Raw genomic sequence first — 17444 nt, 5'->3', positions numbered from 1 at the left:
AGGGAGCAATCAAGCAAAAATCGGTAAGTTGAAGTGGAGCCTTCACGCAATGAAGGAACTAGGACAAGCCCGACACACATTGGGCATGAGCATAAAGTGAGATCGGACGACCAAGTCTCTCCCAGTCTGAATACATCCACAAGGTGCTGAAGCGCTTCAACATGGAGAATGCGAAGCCAGCACCAATATCGCTTCCAACGTCAATCAAACTATCGGACAGAGACTCTCCTGCAATGGAGAGCGAACTTAATGGAAAGATACCCTACGCATCGGTAGTAGGAAGTATCACGTACGCATTACCGGTGCTTGTCTTCGGAAACTTCTTCATTATCGGATTCGATTATGTCATCTCCGAACCACGCCCTTGATAGCATATCCGCTACCACATTGTCTTTTCCGGAGATGTGTCGTACCTCCGGATTAAAACATATTCAATCCACCTTAGCATAGCCACATCCGGTATCGTGCAACACCGCATCATCCCGAGTATTGGAAGACAATCTGTTTTGATCACTACTTCGCCTCCGATCAAATAATCTCGATCCGATTTGATTGCCGACACGACTCCCCATGATTCTCTTTTAACTTGTGCATATCCACGTTGCCTTTCGTTGAGAACCTTTGCTCTGAATCGGATCGGCTATCGCGAACCATCCGAGTTGGCTTGATTGATGACCCATTCGATTCCGGTTGGACTTGTGTCAACTGTTACTATGATCGGTCAGTCATAGTTCGGCTTCTTTAGTGCTTTTGCCCTCCGTAGTGATTTCTTGAGCTTCTTCACGGCTGTGGTATGCTCCGGTTTCCATTCGAACTTCTTTCCCTTCCGCAACAAGTGATAGAGTGGGTCCGCAATATGTGCATGGTGCGGAATCCATATGTGATAGAATGCACATATTCCAAGAAACCTTCGGACTTCGGATTGTGACTCGCATATTTCTTTCATAGCTTGAATCGCATTGATCTTGGTCGGTGACGGTCTTCGGCCATAGGGCCCACATAGATTTCTGACTACCAATATTTCTTCTTGTCCGAATGTCGATTTCTCACTGGAAAGTGTTAGGTGCACATCTTCTAACTTTTGTAGCACTTTCTCACAATCGCGAATATGGTCGACTACGAATTTTCGGCATCCCCGATCATCCATAGTTTCATCTTTTTCTTCTACCACGCATCCTTTCATCAGAATGTCATCTAGGAATGGCATCGTTATCTCCGGAATGCAGTCTCGAAGCACCTAGTTCATTGCATTCATCATATGTGTGACCGAGTTCATCGCGCCTTGTGGTAGCGTACACATACGGACTAATCCTATCGGTGTCCGCATGGTAGTGATGTCTCGGCTCTCCACGGCTAGTTGGAATTGGTCATACCCCGAGTATAGGTCTCTGATGGAGTATGTCGCACGACCGGCAAATGCTTCTACAAATTCATCCACTATCAGACCAACTCCAGAGTTCTGAATCATGACTTTGTTCACTGGCTGCAAGTCTTCGATAAATCAGAGTGACCCATTCTTCTTCGGAACCGTAAACCATCGATTTGAGTACGGAGCGCTTGATGGCTCTAGAATCCCCATCATCACCTTCTCCTTGAGCAAATCGATGATTTTCGGAATATGCGCCCGTGGCACCAGAATCAGCTTCAGGTTCCACGGCACATGGTCAATCGTGAAGATCCCCATCGGCTCCACTATCTTCAGATCAACGCACCCTATCTCCTTCGATGTGAATGCAAATGCTTTTCCATGTTGTTCCAACATCTCATGGAATCATTCTCCTTCATTTTGTAAAAGTAAACCACCTCCACCGATCCGAAGTTTCTTCCGGGTCTCATCCGTGAAGCCATGTCCGATATCCACGGACTTCCGAAGTGTTGGATCTCCCAAGACTTCTTTCCTCTTTTGCTCACTATTGGCGGGTAATGGTCCCGCAGTCGGTTTCACTTTCTTCTCCACGGTCTTGTATTTCGTACTTACCATTGCTTCTTCTTTGCGGAGCGCATCCGGCCCCATTTTCGCAATGATCTCGTACATCTCCACCAATTCCATCGGGACTACCCGGTCTCCTTGGTTTTTATCCTCCACAAGCTCTTCAAGCCGTTGTAGTGTGTTCCCATAGAACACTTCTTCGACTACCCCCACGATTTCTTTGTCTTCTTTTATTATTTATGCCGACCGCAACTTATCCTCTACGTTTCGGTATTCTTTCTTCATTCCTCTGGTTACAGCCGTGTACGTAGATGCCCTATCCGGACCGATTCGTACTTGTTTTGGTTCGAGAGTTTTCTTCCTGTGTGGGGTATCAGGGCTTCTTGGACTATCACTTCCCCACTCCGCAACAATCCGCTCTAAAAATCCACCCTTGTTTGGGACAGGAGCTCTCTCTTGTTCCTTTCATGATTTGCCGGCACAGTTAGGAATTGGACGGATTTCCCTCCGCTTTGGCTCCGAATTTGTGTGAAAGCTGCACCGCTATCTAGCACCTTCGTCTCCATTCGTGATGCCGTGATAAATGGTTGCCCGAGGATCACGGAATGTGAAACCTCGTCTTGTACGAAGAAATTTTGGTCAATCTCGACATCCCCAATCTTCATCGTCACATCTAGACAAGCCGCAAATAGATCTTCCGTTGCTTCAGTGGCTCCCCAGATCTTCCATCCATGGTTAGTGTTTATAGGCCACTTCCCCTTCCGGTAGAACTCCGTGGACATCAAATTGATCTCCGATCCGTGATCAATCAATGCTAGCACGGGCTCTTCGATGTTGCCGATTCGGACCGGAGTCTTTGTAGTTGCACGTGCCTAGAGTGGCCTTGCGTAGTGGGAGTTTGGTATTTCGTCCTCCACTTCGGTGTCATTCATTAAAACGGTATTTGCATTCAGCCTTGGAGCATTTTCCTCCGTAATTTGTCTTTTTCTCTTCACGAGATCCACAAGAAGATCGTGGAACTCCTTCTTCGCTATTTCGAGTAATTCCCAAAGCGAAAATTCTACCCGGCTATCGAGAATTCTCTCCTCAAACACCTTTTTCAAGTCCATTTGTTGTTCGATGTTCGAGGCGAGCTTGAATGCCAGAATTGTCTTTTCTTTTCCCTTCCCTCTGGAATTCCAACTTTCCGGTGTCATTGATGGTCCGGCCACATCATCCGTGCGCCCTCATTTTTCATCCACATACACTTCATGTAATTGACATAGCGCATGTACGCTATACTTATCTACGGGGCACTCCCATCCCGTAGCTTCCCGGATACATTCCGCGGCGCTTCGGATTTCATCATGGTCGGCTTTCTTCGAAATTTCTAACAGTTCCGGCCAAAAAGACGCCTTTGCTGCAGATGACTCCACCACACGTATTCCTGTGGTTGTCGCATAATTGTCTTTCGCCGCGATCTCCTCCTCTAGGACCTCCTTCATGCCGCCTTTCCGGAAGTTTGGTCAAAGTGGCTTCCAAGAATCCATCGAATGAATCCGATTACCCTCGTACTAGATAAGATCCTGTCGTAACGCCTCCGTGTGCTCGTCGCAATCTCTCTGATCATGTTCGGTGCTATCGCACCATATGCATCGACGGTCCATGTACTTGGAACTTGTGGGACGGTCTTCTGTCTTCTTCACCATCGCGATTTTCAGATTCTCCATCTCCTTCAGCAATTGCTCCACCGTGGTTGCATCGATTCCCTTCTCGGTTGTAGTCTCCCGAGCCCGCAGTTGATGGTCTTCCAATCCAGATCTCGGTTTCGGAATCGGTTCCGAAACCCTATTTTCTTCATTAGCAAGACATTTCCCCCTCTTTGTATATCGTGAGATGATATCTCGCATGTTATCCCATGTATCAGTGAGGCCACTCTCGGTGGTTATGTCCTCCAGAAGCACTCCAAGATCTTTCCGGTCCCGGACGTCCACGACTCGTAGGAACATGATCACTTTTTCTGGTGCAAGGATAGCTTGATCTCTCGCGGACAGCCTCCCGAACCGACTTTCAAATGCCGAAAACACATCCAGGACCTTCATCCCCTTATCCGGCATTTCCACCCAATCTTTGAATCCTCTCCTCGTTACCTTGGAGCTCGTTACCTTGGAGGAGTCCTCAATGGCGAATGTCGTCTTTAACGCCTCTTCAAATGCCTCCCACATCGGATTTGGTTTCCATATCCCGTGGATACTCCCTTGAAGCCTGTCGGTCGCCACCCGGTTGAAGGATGTCACTTGCAGTCCTTCCGAGATCCTGCACCGTAGCATTTCCGCCTTGTAGTCCCGCAAATATCGCGACACATCTTTCATGTTGAATTGCCCGTTCCGTTGCACAAGCCGCTCAACTACCGCTGCAATCTTCGACATCGAGCGTTGTTCTTATAGCATCCACTCGAACATCACCATCATATTGTTAGTCTCCATCTCCTTGCCACCCGTTTTCACGTCAGGTTCACCACTTGTGTCGTGCCTTTTGGCACCGAATCGTTTGCGTGAGTCGGGTGGGAACCGTTGGGGTTTTGGACTAGGAGAAAGAAGAATATGAGATAATGTTAGTTAGAATGAGATTGTAAGAAGAAGATATGAAACTCGTGAATCCCACGAGTATAATGTATTAATGGGTAATTAGATTGTAAGAGAGAATTAGATGGTAAAATCATGAATCCCACAAGTGTTTTGTATTAATCAATCCTTCTAAAAAACATCAACAACCCTATACATCTTTCTCTCTTCCTTATATAGTGTTGGAAGAGTCTAAGTTTATCACATGCAAGCATAATGCTTTTCCTAACTTTAGTTTTCATGCACACTGCATGTGCATGATTAGCTTTCTATCCTATCATTTCTTTTAACTCGAGTATATATGCATGAATAACTTTTTATACCATGCATATCTAGAATATTTAGATGGGATAAAGTTTAGTATAACTTTAAAATTTATAGTATGCTAGTATAATGGTAAGGTTGGGGTTTGTCTACGTGGAGCTACAAGGTTCGAATCATGCCCTATGCACGTAATAAATATTTTTAATATTTTATTTTTATTTCTTATACGTACTCTAAATCGGATATAGTGTTTTACATATTTCATGTAGTGTGTGATTCACACTACTATAAATAAAAATAAAATATTAAAAATATTTATTACGTGCATAGACAAACCCCAACCTTACCATTGTACTAACTTATCCTAAGTGTTCTAAATATAGATTTAATATGTATAAGACCTTTATTTACGTCTACCTTTATTAAAAGGTAAGTCATGCATTTTTTTTAAAAATGCGTGAATACTTTATTTATAAGAAAAATGTACACCAATAAAAAATGACTCGTGCACATCTAACGAGCATGAGCACTATATTTAGGAAATAAAAGCATAGTGTAAAAAGGCAATTCATGCACATTTAGTGTGCATGAACACTTTACAGAAAGCATAAAGCTATGCTTAGCCTCTTCCATCCTTATATAAGGAGGAGAGAAAGATGTATGGGGGGTTGTTGCTTATTTTACAAGGGTGGATTAATATAATATAATCGTGGGATTCACAAATTTGCTAACTATTTTTCTCTCTTAATCAAAGTACTCACTAATACACTATACTCGTGGGATTCACGAATTTTTTCATATCTTTCTTTCTTACAACATATTTCATATTCTTCATTACCTTAGAATTTTCTTTTCTCCTAGTCCAAAACCTCAGTGGTTCCCACCCGACTCACGCAAACGATCCGGCGCCGAAAGGCACAACACAAGTGGTGAACCCGATGTGAAAACAGGTGGCAAGGAGATGGAAAATCAACCGGAGGCTAACAACATGATGATGATGTTCGAGTGGATGCTTCAAGAACAGCGTGCGACGTTGGAGATAGCGGCGACAGTGGAGTGGCTCGTGCAACGGATCAGGCAATTCAACGGGAAGGACGTATCACAACGGGAAGGACGTATCTTCGGGACTACAAGGAGAAAATGATACGATGCGGGATTTCAGAAGGACTGCAAGTGACATCCTTCAACCGGGTAGCTACCGACAGGCTTCAAGCAAGTATCCACGGGCTACGACAACAAAATCCGACGTGGGAAGCATTTGAAGAGGCGCTAAAGCCCACGTTTGCTATCGAGGACTCCTCCAAGGCAACGCGGAGAGGATTCGAGGATTGGGTAGAAACGCCGGACAAGGGATGAAGGTCCTCAATGTGTTTTCGGCATTCGAAACTCGGTTCGGGAGGTTGTCTGCGAGAGATCAAGCTATCCTCGCACCGGACAAAGTTATCATGTTCTTATGAGCCGTAGACTGCCGTGACCGAAAGGATCTTGGAGTGCTTCTAGAGGACACGACTACCGAGAGTGGCCTCACCGAAACATGGGAAATCGTGCGGGATATCGTCGCTCGATACACAAAGAGGAGGCAATGGCTTGCCAACGAAGAAAAGAGGATTTCAAAACCAATTCCGAAACCGAGATCCGGATTGGAAGACCATCAACCGCGGGCTCGGGAAGCTACGACTGAGAAGGGAATCGATGCAACTACGGTGGAGCAGTTGTTGAAGGAGATGGATAATCTAAAAATCGCGATGGTGAAGAAGTCGGATGACTGTCCCACAAGTTCCAAGTATATGGACCGTCGGTGCATATGGTGTGATAGCACCGAACATGATCAGAGGGATTGCGACGTGCACAAGGAAGCGCTACGACGGGATCTTATCTACTACGAGGGAAATCAGATTCATTCGATGGACTCTCGGAAGCCGTTCCGACCGAACTTCCGAAAAGGCTGAATGAAGAAGGTCCTAGAGGAGGAAATAGCGGCGAAGAGCAATTAGGCGACAACTACGGGAATACGTGTCGGGGAGTCATCGGGAGCAAAGGTGTCTTTTTGGCCGGAAGTGCTAGAAAACACCCAGAAAACCGACTCCAACGAGATCCGAAGCACCGCGGAAGGCATCCGGGAAGCTACGGGATGTGAGTGCCCCGTCGATAAGAATAGCGTATACGCCCTATGTCAATTACATGAGGTGTATGTGGACGAGAAGTGGCGACGCACAGAGGATGCGGTTGGACCATCGAAGACACCGGAGAGTTGGAACTCCGACGGAAGAGGGAAAGGAAAATCGATTCTGACATTCAAACTCGCTTCGGACATCGAGCAACGAATGGACATAAAGAAAGTGTTCGAGGAGAGAATCCTCGACAGCCGGGTAGATTTTTCACTTCGGGAACTACTCGGAATAGCAAAAAACGAGTTCCATGATCTTCTTGTGGATCTCGTAAAAAGAAAAAGACAAACTACAGAGGAAAATACACCGATGGTGAATGCAAATACCGTTCTGATGAACGACACCCAAATGGAGGACGAGATTCTGAATTCCAACTATAGAAAGCCACATTGGGCGCGTGCAACTACGGAGACTCCGGTCTGAATCGGCAACATCAAAGAGCCCCTGCTAGCGTTGATTGATCACGGATCGGAGATCAATTTGATGTCCAAAGAGTTCTACCGGAAGGGGAAGTGGCCTATTAACACCAATCATGGATGGAAGATCTGGGCGGCCACTAAAGCAACGGAATATCTATTTGCGGCTTGTCCGGATGTGACGGTGAAGATCGGGGATGTCGAGATCGACCAAAATTTCTTCGTACAAGACGAGGTCTCACATTCCGTGATCCTCGGGCAACCCTTTATCACGGCTTCACGGATGGAGACAAAGGTGCTCGATAGCGGTGCGGCTTTCGCACGAATTCGGAGCCAAAGCAGAGGGAAATCCATCCAATTCCTAACTGTGCCGGCAAATCATGAAAGGAACAAGAGAGAGCTCTTGTCCCAAACAAGGATGGATTTTTAGAGCGGACTGTTGCGGAGTGGGGAAGTGATAGTCCGAGAAGCCCTGATACCCCACACAGGAAGAAAACTCTCGGAGCAAAACAAGTATGAATCGGTCCGGATGGGGCATCTACTTACACGGTCGTAACCGGAGGAATGAAGAAAGAATACCGAAAAGTGGAGGATAAGTTACGATCGGCATCAATAATAAAAGAAGATGAAGAAATCGTGGGAATAGTCGAAGAAGTGTTCTATGGGAGCACGCTACAACGGCTTGAAGAGCTCACGAAAGATACAAGCCAGGGAGACCGGGTAGTCCCGGTGGAATCGGTAGAGATGTATGAGATCATTGTGGAAATGGGGCCGGATGCGCTCCGCAAAGAAGAAGCAATGGTAAGTACGAAATACAAGACCGTGGAGAAGAAGGTGAAACCAGCCACGAGACCACTACCTACCGATAGCGAACAAAAGAGGAAAGAAGTCTCGGGAGATCCGACACTTCAGAAGTCCGTGGATATTGGACATGCCTTCACGGATGAGACCCGGAAGAAACTTCGGATCGGTGGAGGTGGTTTCCTTTTACAAAATGAAGAAGAACGATTCCGAGGGATGTTGGAACAACATGGGAAATCATTTGCATTCACATCGAAGGAGATAGGGTGCGTTGATCCGAAGATAGTGGAGCCAATGGTGATCTTCACGATTGACCATGTGCCATGGAACCTGAAGCCGATTCTGGTGCCGCGGGCGCATATTCCGAAAATCATCGACTTGCTCAAGGAGAAGGTGGCGATGGGGATTCTAGAGCCATCAAACGCTCCGTACTCAAATCGATGGTTTACGGTTCCGAAGAAGAATGGGTCACTCCGATTTATCCAAGACTTGCAACCAGTGAACAAAGTCACGATCCGGAACTCCGGAGTCGGTCCGATAGTGGACAAATTTGCAGAAGCATTTGCCGGTCGAGCGATATACTCCATCGGAGGCCTATACTCGGTGTATGACCAATTCCAACTAGCCGTGGAAAACCGAGACATCACTACCATGCAGACACCTAAAAGGCGCGACGAACTCGGTCGCACATATGATGAATGCAATGAACAAGGTGCTTCGAGACTGCATTCCGGAGATAACGATGTCATTCCTAGATGACATTCTTATGAAAGGATGCGCGGTAGAAGAAAAAGATGAAACTATGGATGATCGAGGATGCCGAAAATTCGTAGTCGACCATATTCGCGATTGCGAGAAAGTGCTTAGAAAGTTAGAAGATGTGCACCTAACACTTTCCGGGGATAAATCGGCATTCGGGCAAGAAGAAATATTGGTAGTCAAACATCTATGTGGGCCCTACGGCCGAAGACCGTCACCGACCAAGATCGATGCAATTCAAGCTATGAAAGAAATATGTGAGTCACAATCTGAAGTCCGAAGGTTTCTCGGAGCATGTGCATTCTACCACATATGGATTCCGCACTATGCACATATTGCGAACCCACTCTATCACTTGTTGCGGAAAGGTAAGAAGTTCGAATGGAAACCGGAGCATACCAAAGCCGTGAAGAAGCTCAAGAAATCACTACGGAGGGCAAAAGCACTAAAGAAGCCAAACTATGACCGACCGATCATAGTAATGGTTGACACAAGTCCAACTGGAATCGGATGGGTCATCAATCAAGCCGATCCGGATGGTTCGCGATATCCGATCCGATTCGGAGCAAAGGTTCTCAACGAAAGGCAACGCGGATATGCACAAGTCAAAAGAGAATTATGGGGAGTCGTGTCGGCAATCAAATCGGATCGAGAATATTTGATCGGAGCCGAAGTAGTGATCGAAACGGATTGTCTTCCGATACTCGAGATGATGCGGTGTTGCACGATACCGGATGTGGCTATGCTAAGATGGATTGCATATGTTATGTCGCTTAATCGGGAGGTACGACACATCTCCGGAAAAGACAACGCGGTAACGGATATGCTATCAAGGGGGCGGTTCGGAGATGACATAACCGAATCCGATAATAAAGAAGTTTCCGAAGACTACTTTGCTTTGGAGCACATATGTCGGGTAAACGTAATCCGAGAATTCCCGGAAGAAGAATACGAGGGAGAAAGCCTGCTGATCAGGAAAGTGCTACAAGAAATCGAGAAATCATCGGACAATAAAGAGAAGAGAGCCGAGATCCAAAGTAAGAAGCGGCGAGTCCGAAAGTTCTTCTTAAAAAATGGGTTAATATGGAGGGAACCGAAAAGACCGGATGGCATACCACTTCGGGTAGTCGGGACGAAAGAGCAACGAAACCGGATAATGTCTGAATTTCACAAATCCGATTGGGCTGGACATCGAGGAACATGGGCAACTTTTGTGAAAATCAAACAAAAATATTGGTGGAAGAACATGTACAAAGATATAGCGGACTTCACGGAAAGCTGCGAGAAGTGTCAAATCTACTCCGGAGTTCCACACCGAGATGAGTTACATCCGACATTCTCACCGACAATTAACTTCAAATGGATGGTCGATATTGTAGCCATGCCAACCGGGATCGGACAAAAGAAGTACTTGGTGTTAGCTCGGGAAGATCTCACAAACCAAGTAGAAGGTAGGGCGCTATGAAGAAAAACATGTTCTGCAGTATGCCAATTTCTTTTGGAGGAGGTGTTTTGCAAGTATGGGTGCGTAGGACAAGTGATTGCGGATCGGGGAGAACTTGTTGGGATTTCGGTCCCTCCGGATGGGATGTCCGGAGATGAACGACGGCAAGCCCGGAGGCCGTTACGGAACCGGGTGATGAAGAGTACCCGGCATGAAGCCGGATGAAGAGTACCCGATTACGGAGCCGGATGATGAAGACCCCGGCTACGGAGCCGGATGATGAAGACCCCGGTTACGGAGCCGGATGCTGAAGACCCCGGTTACGGAGCCGGATGACGAATGTACCCGGAGAGAGATCCGGATGCGGGGACATATTTGTGAATATGTTTTGCCAAGAGCCCTTGAGGCTATATTTGTAAATAGCCCGAAAGTCATATGTGTATAAATATGACTTAGGGCAAACAGTTTAAATGTTGTTGCTCATTTTTATGTTTTCAGCCGAGAGAGAGCAAAGAGAGAGCAGCCGAGAGAGAGAGAGAGAGAGAGAGGAAGGAAGAGGTCGACGCCTCTGTGTAATACCGCCGCCTGTGGCGAAGGCAGTGAGCTCAAGGTTGTTGCCTTGTAGCTTCACCATTGTACATCTCTGTGTATAGTGATAGTTGGAGTTGAGGACTCCCGTGGTTTTTCCCATTTAGGGTTTTCCACGTAAAACATCCTGTGTACTCTTCTCTCTCTATTGCCTTCGTGCATTTCGTGTATTTCCCGTTTTCTGTGAATCGATCCTATTCCTCGGTTGTGGCCGAGCACTGTTGTTCAACAAGTGGTATCAGAGCGACGGTAACACAGAAAATGGAAGGCGGCGGTAGTGGGCCTCCGGGCATGATGGTGTTGAACTCACAGAACTACGCCGACTGGAAGATAAAGATGGAAGACCTTCTCATCGTCCGAGACCTGTACGAACCGATCGACAATGCCGAGATACCCAAGGGAGTAATAGAGTCGGAGTGGAAGCTCCTGAACCGGAAAGCCGTAGCGACGATCCGGCAATATGTCGATGTAAGCGTCCTACAACATGTGGCGAACGACACCAACGCATATGAGATGTGGAAGAAGCTGTCGGGCCTCTACGAGAGGAAGAATGCGTTGAACCGGACCTCCCTGATGAGGAAGATAGTGAACCTCAAGTACCGGGACGGCGAGAATATGGTGGAACACGTGAGCACGTTCATGGGATTCGTGAACCAGCTTGCGGCGATCAAGTTCCCGTTGGAGGATGCAATGCAAGCCATCATTCTGATGTGTACATTGCCGGAAAGCTGGGAGAACTTGGTGGTGACTCTCAGCACCTCCTGCACCGAAGATAACTTGTCTCTACAAACGGTAAAGACAAGTATTTTGAACGAAGAAGCGCGTCGGAGAGATAAAGAACCGGTTTCCGATCCGAAGATGCTGCTTACCGAATCGGATCGGGGAAGACAATGGAACCGGAGTCCGCAAAGACGGGAGAAGTCGGGGACCCGGTCGCAGTCAAGAGGAAGGCCCACATGCTTCCACTGTGGGAAGCCGGGGCACTTCCGGAAGAATTGTCGGCATTACCGAAAGGACAACGGAGCCGACGACACCGATTCGAAGAAGTCACCGGAGAGAAACGGTGCATACCGGGGAGCCACGGACCGGAGAGGTCCGGATCGGCGAGGGCAGGACCGGAAAGGAACGACGGCACTCGCGGCAAGTGAAGAAGAGATAATGCTCATTACCGAAGAGAGGGAGCTGAACCCTGCCGGTGTAGAGATGACCTGGGTGGTCGATTCCGGAGCGTCGTTCCACCTGACCCCGGAGAAGAAATACTTCTCATCCTACACAGCCGGTGAGCATGGCTGTGTCCGGATGGGAAATGAAGGTACATGCCGGATTGCCGGCATAGGAGACGTGTGGTTGATGACATCAACCGGATGCAAGATGCTGCTGAAGGATGTTCGACACGTTCCGGAGGTCCGATTGAACCTGATCTCGGCCGGGAGGCTAGACGATGAAGGCTACACGGGCAGCATCCGGAACGGTGTCATGAAGTTCAGCAAAGGGAGCCTGATAGTGGCTCGGGCCCGGAAGGTCAACACACTGTACCTGATGAATGCCCGGTTATGTCCGGAAGAGCTGAATGTGGCAGCCGACACTGCCAGTGAGCTGTGGCACAAAAGACTGTGCCACATCAGTGAGAAGGGGATGAAGAGGCTTGCAGAAGACAACCTTATTCCAGTGAAGCATGTGCACCTGGAGAAGTGCACCGACTGCCTGGCCGGTAAGCAAAACCGGACCTCCTTCCACTCAAGGCCACCGACGAGACGTAGCGCACCATTGGAGCTGGTGCACACTGACGTGTGTCAAGTAGAAACGAAGTCACATGGCGAAGCCCAGTACTTCGTGACATTCATTGATGACCACAGCCGGAAGCTGTGGACGGCACCGTTGAAGACAAAGGACCAAGTGTTGTCCGTCTTCAAAGAACTCCACGCGAGAGTGGAAAGAGAATCCGGCAAGAAGCTGAAAGCGATACGAGCGGATAACGGAGGGGAATACCGGGGGCAGTTCGCGGAGTACTGTCGCTCGAAGGGAATCCGGCTCGAGTTTACTATGCCGAAGACGCCGGAACTGAACGGGCTGGCCGAGAGGATGAACCGGACCATAATGGAGAGGGTCCGGAGTATGCTGGCGCATGCGAAATTACCCAAGGGATTTTGGGCTGAGGCAATGTCGACGGCGACGTATGTGATAAATAGATCACCCTCAGTACCTTTGGACGGAGACACGCCGCAGAAAGTGTGGACCGGTAAGGAAGTGTCCTACCGGCATCTGAAGGTGTTCGGGTGTCTCGCATACGTGCATGTGGCAAAGGACCGGAGAGGAAAGTTAGATCCAAAGACCCGGCCATGCATATTCCTCGGTTACGGCGACGACGAGTTCGGCTACCGAGTATGGGACCCGGTCGACAAGAAGATATTCAGGAGTCGAGATATCATCTTCATGGAGAACAAGACACTCGCCGACTGGGAGTCGGAGAAGAAGATGAAGAGCTCCAAGTCGACCGGTGAGGATCAACTCTACGAGGAGCAGTCCCGACCGGCAAGGGACCGGTTAGCACTCAAGGATCCGGCCGAAGACGGTGAAGAAACAGAACCGGCCGAAGAAGATGAAAATGATACCGGAACCGGCCCCGATCCCGAAATGGATTCGGATGAAGAAGAATCGGAAGAACCGGTTTCCGAAGCTCCGGAACGGAGATATCCTCTAAGAGAGAGAAGGGCCCCCCGGAGATTTCCGGAACCAGAGCACGTGCTGCTAACCGACGAGGGGGAGCCGGAGAGCTTTGAAGAAGCAAAGCATGACACCCATAGCCGCAGGTGGTTAAGTGCCATGCAGGAGGAGATGGATTCCCTGCATGAGAACCACACATATGAACTTGTGGAGTTGCCGAAAGGAAAACGGGCACTCCGTAACAAGTGGGTGTTCAAGCTGAAACCGGGAGATGCCGGAAACCCCCCGAGATACAAAGCCAGGATCGTGGTGAAGGGGTTCCAGCAGAAGAAGGGCGTCGACTTCGACGAGATATTTACCCCGGTAGTGAAGATGACCTCCATCCGGACGGTGCTGAGCATAGCGGCAAGCATGGACCTCGAGGTAGAACAGATGGACGTGAAGACGGCATTCCTTCACGGTGACCTCGAAGAAGAGATCTACATGCAGCAACCGGAAGGATTCGAGAAAGAAAAGAAGGAGCACTTGGTATGCCGGTTGAAGAAGAGCCTTTATGGTTTGAAGCAGGCTCCCCGGCAGTGGTACCGAAAGTTCGACTCCTTCATGACCGACGAAGGGTACTGCAAAACGCAGTCCGACCATTGCGTGTTTGTAAAGAAGTTCGACGGAGGTGACTTTCTAATACTCCTCCTATACGTGGACGACATGTTGATCGTCGGACGGGACCAGGTCAAGATACGGATGTTGAAGAAGGCTCTTCACCGAACCTTCTCAATGAAGGACCTGGGTCCGGCGAGACAAATACTAGGGATGCACATCATCCGGGACCGGAGAAAGAAGCAGTTGTGGTTGTCACAGGAGAAGTACGTGACAAAGGTGCTTAAACGGTTCAACATGTCGGAAGCAAGACCGGTCGGATCGACCCTCCCGGCAAACTGCAAGCTGTCCAACAAGCAAAGTCCCAAGACAAAGGCTGAGAAGGAGGATATGATGAAAGTGTCATATGCCTCAGCCGTCGGGAGCTTGATGTACGCCATGGTGTGTACGAGACCGGACATAGGATATGCAGTCGGAGTGGTGAGCCGGTACATGAGCAACCCTGGCAAAGAGCACTGGAACGCGGTCAAGTGGATACTCCGATACCTGAAGGGCACGACAAACGTGTGCCTCCGATTCGGCTCCGGTAAACCCGAACTCGACGGCTTTACCGATTCGGATATGTCGGCTGATGCAGATACCAGCCGGTCCACATCAGGGTATGTGATGACGTATGCAGGGGGAGCTGTTTCGTGGCAGTCGAGGCTGCAGAAGACGGTTGCGTTGTCAACCACGGAGGCGGAGTACATGGCGGCTGTTGAAGCCGGCAAGGAAATGATATGGATGAAAGACTTCATTAGAGAGCTCGGTATCCGGCAGGAGGAGTACCGACTCTACTGCGACAGTCAGAGTGCCATCCACCTTGCGAAGAACGCGGCCTATCACTCCCGGACGAAGCACATCCAGCGTAGATACCACTGGATCCGGGAAAGGATAGAAGACAAGGAGTTCGTGCTGACGAAGATCCACACGGACGAGAACGGGTCGGATATGCTGACCAAGGTGCTCACACCCGACAAGCTGGAAGCATGCCGGAAGAGGATCGGTTTGGAGAGACATCCCATGCCGAAGTGAAGGGGGAGTTTGTTGGGATTTCGGTCCCTCCGGATGGGATGTGCGGAGATGAACGACGGCAAGCCCGGAGGCCGTTACGGAACCGGGTGATGAAGAGTACCCGGCATGAAGCCGGATGAAGAGTACCCGGTTACGGAGCCGGATGATGAAGACCCCGGCTACGGAGCCGGATGATGAAGACCCCGGTTACGGAGCCGGATGTTGAAGACCCCGGTTACGGAGCCGGATGACGAATGTACCCGGAGAGAGATCCGGATGCGGGGACATATTTGTGAATATGTTTTGCCAAGAGCCCTTGAGGCTATATTTGTAAATAGCCCGAAAGTCATATGTGTATAAATATGACTTAGGGCAAACAGTTTAAATGTTGTTGCTCATTTTTATGTTTTCAGCCGAGAGAGAGCAAAGAGAGAGCAGCCGAGAGAGAGAGAGAGAGAGAGGAAGGAAGAGGTCGACGCCTCTGTGTAATACCGCCGCCTGTGGCGAAGGCAGTGAGCTCAAGGTTGTTGCCTTGTAGCTTCACCATTGTACATCTCTGTGTATAGTGATAGTTGGAGTTGAGGACTCCCGTGGTTTTTCCCATTTAGGGTTTTCCACGTAAAACATCCTGTGTACTCTTCTCTCTCTATTGCCTTCGTGCATTTCGTGTATTTCCCGTTTTCTGTGAATCGATCCTATTCCTCGGTTGTGGCCGAGCACTGTTGTTCAACAGAACTCAACTCTGATAAAGCTAAGGAATTCTTCACCAAACATGGAGTTCAGTTAACACTGACAACGGCATACAATCCGGAAGCCAACGGGAAGATCGAACGAGGATATAGTCCTATTGTTAAAGCACTTGCGAAGGCATGCGATGGAAGGGTGAAGGATTGGCCACAAATGCTTCCGTATGCACTATGGGCGGATCGGACGACGCATAGCCCCGTAACCGGTTACATGCCAACAGAACTCATGACCGGACAAGCACCGGTAATGCCAACGGAAACCGCAATCGCGACATGGACAATGCTAGCATGGAAGGAAGAGATGAGCCGGGAAGAACTACTAGCGGTCCGGATACGAAAACTAGAGGGAAGACCGGAAGACGTAGCGGAAGCAATGCGCCGACAACAAGAAGCATGATTCCGGAATAAAAGCCGGTTCGACACAAAGCACCGACTACGACCGTGGAAGATTGAAGAAAGAGATTGGGTGATTGTCTACAATAGTAGTTTGGATCATCAACATACAACGATGCGGAAGTTCGCGAAAAGGTGGTTTGGGCCATACGAGGCTCGGAAAGTTTTTGACAACGAAACTTACCGACTATGCGAGTTGGATGGAACGATGCTACGAGTGCCTATAGCTAGGAAACAGGTGAAGATTTTCAAGAAGCGGATTGATGAAGAACCCTATGTGATCCTAGACAAGACCAACAAGACGGAGCAATCGGACGAAGATCACGGTGATGCCGAAAGCGAAGAAAGTTGATTACAACTCATAGTCGACTTAAGGGGAGAATCTGAGGAAGCTTCGGATGAAGGTGAATAACAAGCATCGGGAACTTCGGCACATACCGGAGGATGTGCGGGTTCAGAGGGGGCGAGTGTCGTAGTGTGAATCACACACTGCGTGAAATATGTAAAATACTATATCTGATTTAAAGTACGTATAATAAATAAAATAAAATATTAAAAATGTTTATTATGTGCATAGGGCAAGATTCAAACCTTGTACCTCCACGTAGACAAACCCCAACCTTACCATTGTACTAACTTATCCTAAGTGTTCTAAATATAGATTTAATATGTATAAGACCTTTATTTACGTCTACCTTTATTAAAAGGTAAGTCATGCATTTTTTTTAAAAATGCGTGAATACTTTATTTATAAGAAAAATGTACACCAATAAAAAATGACTCGTGCACATCTAACGAGCATGAGCACTATATTTAGGAAATAAAAGCATAGTGTAAAAAGGCAATTCATGCACATTTAGTGTGCATGAACACTTTACAGAAAGCATAAAGCTATGCTTAGCCTCTTCCATCCTTATATAAGGAGGAGAGAAAGATGTATGGGGGGTTGTTGCTTATTTTACAAGGCAATTCATGCACATTTAGTGTGCATGAACACTTTACAGAAAGCATAAAGCTA

This window comes from Azolla caroliniana, unplaced genomic scaffold, assembly GCF_043228905.1.
Source record: "Azolla caroliniana isolate FFs.n. ecotype wild unplaced genomic scaffold, voAzoCaro1.0.p SCAF_7, whole genome shotgun sequence".
Classification (NCBI taxonomy): Eukaryota; Viridiplantae; Streptophyta; class Polypodiopsida; order Salviniales; family Salviniaceae; genus Azolla; species Azolla caroliniana.
Note: the sequence above shows the minus strand (reverse complement) of the source record.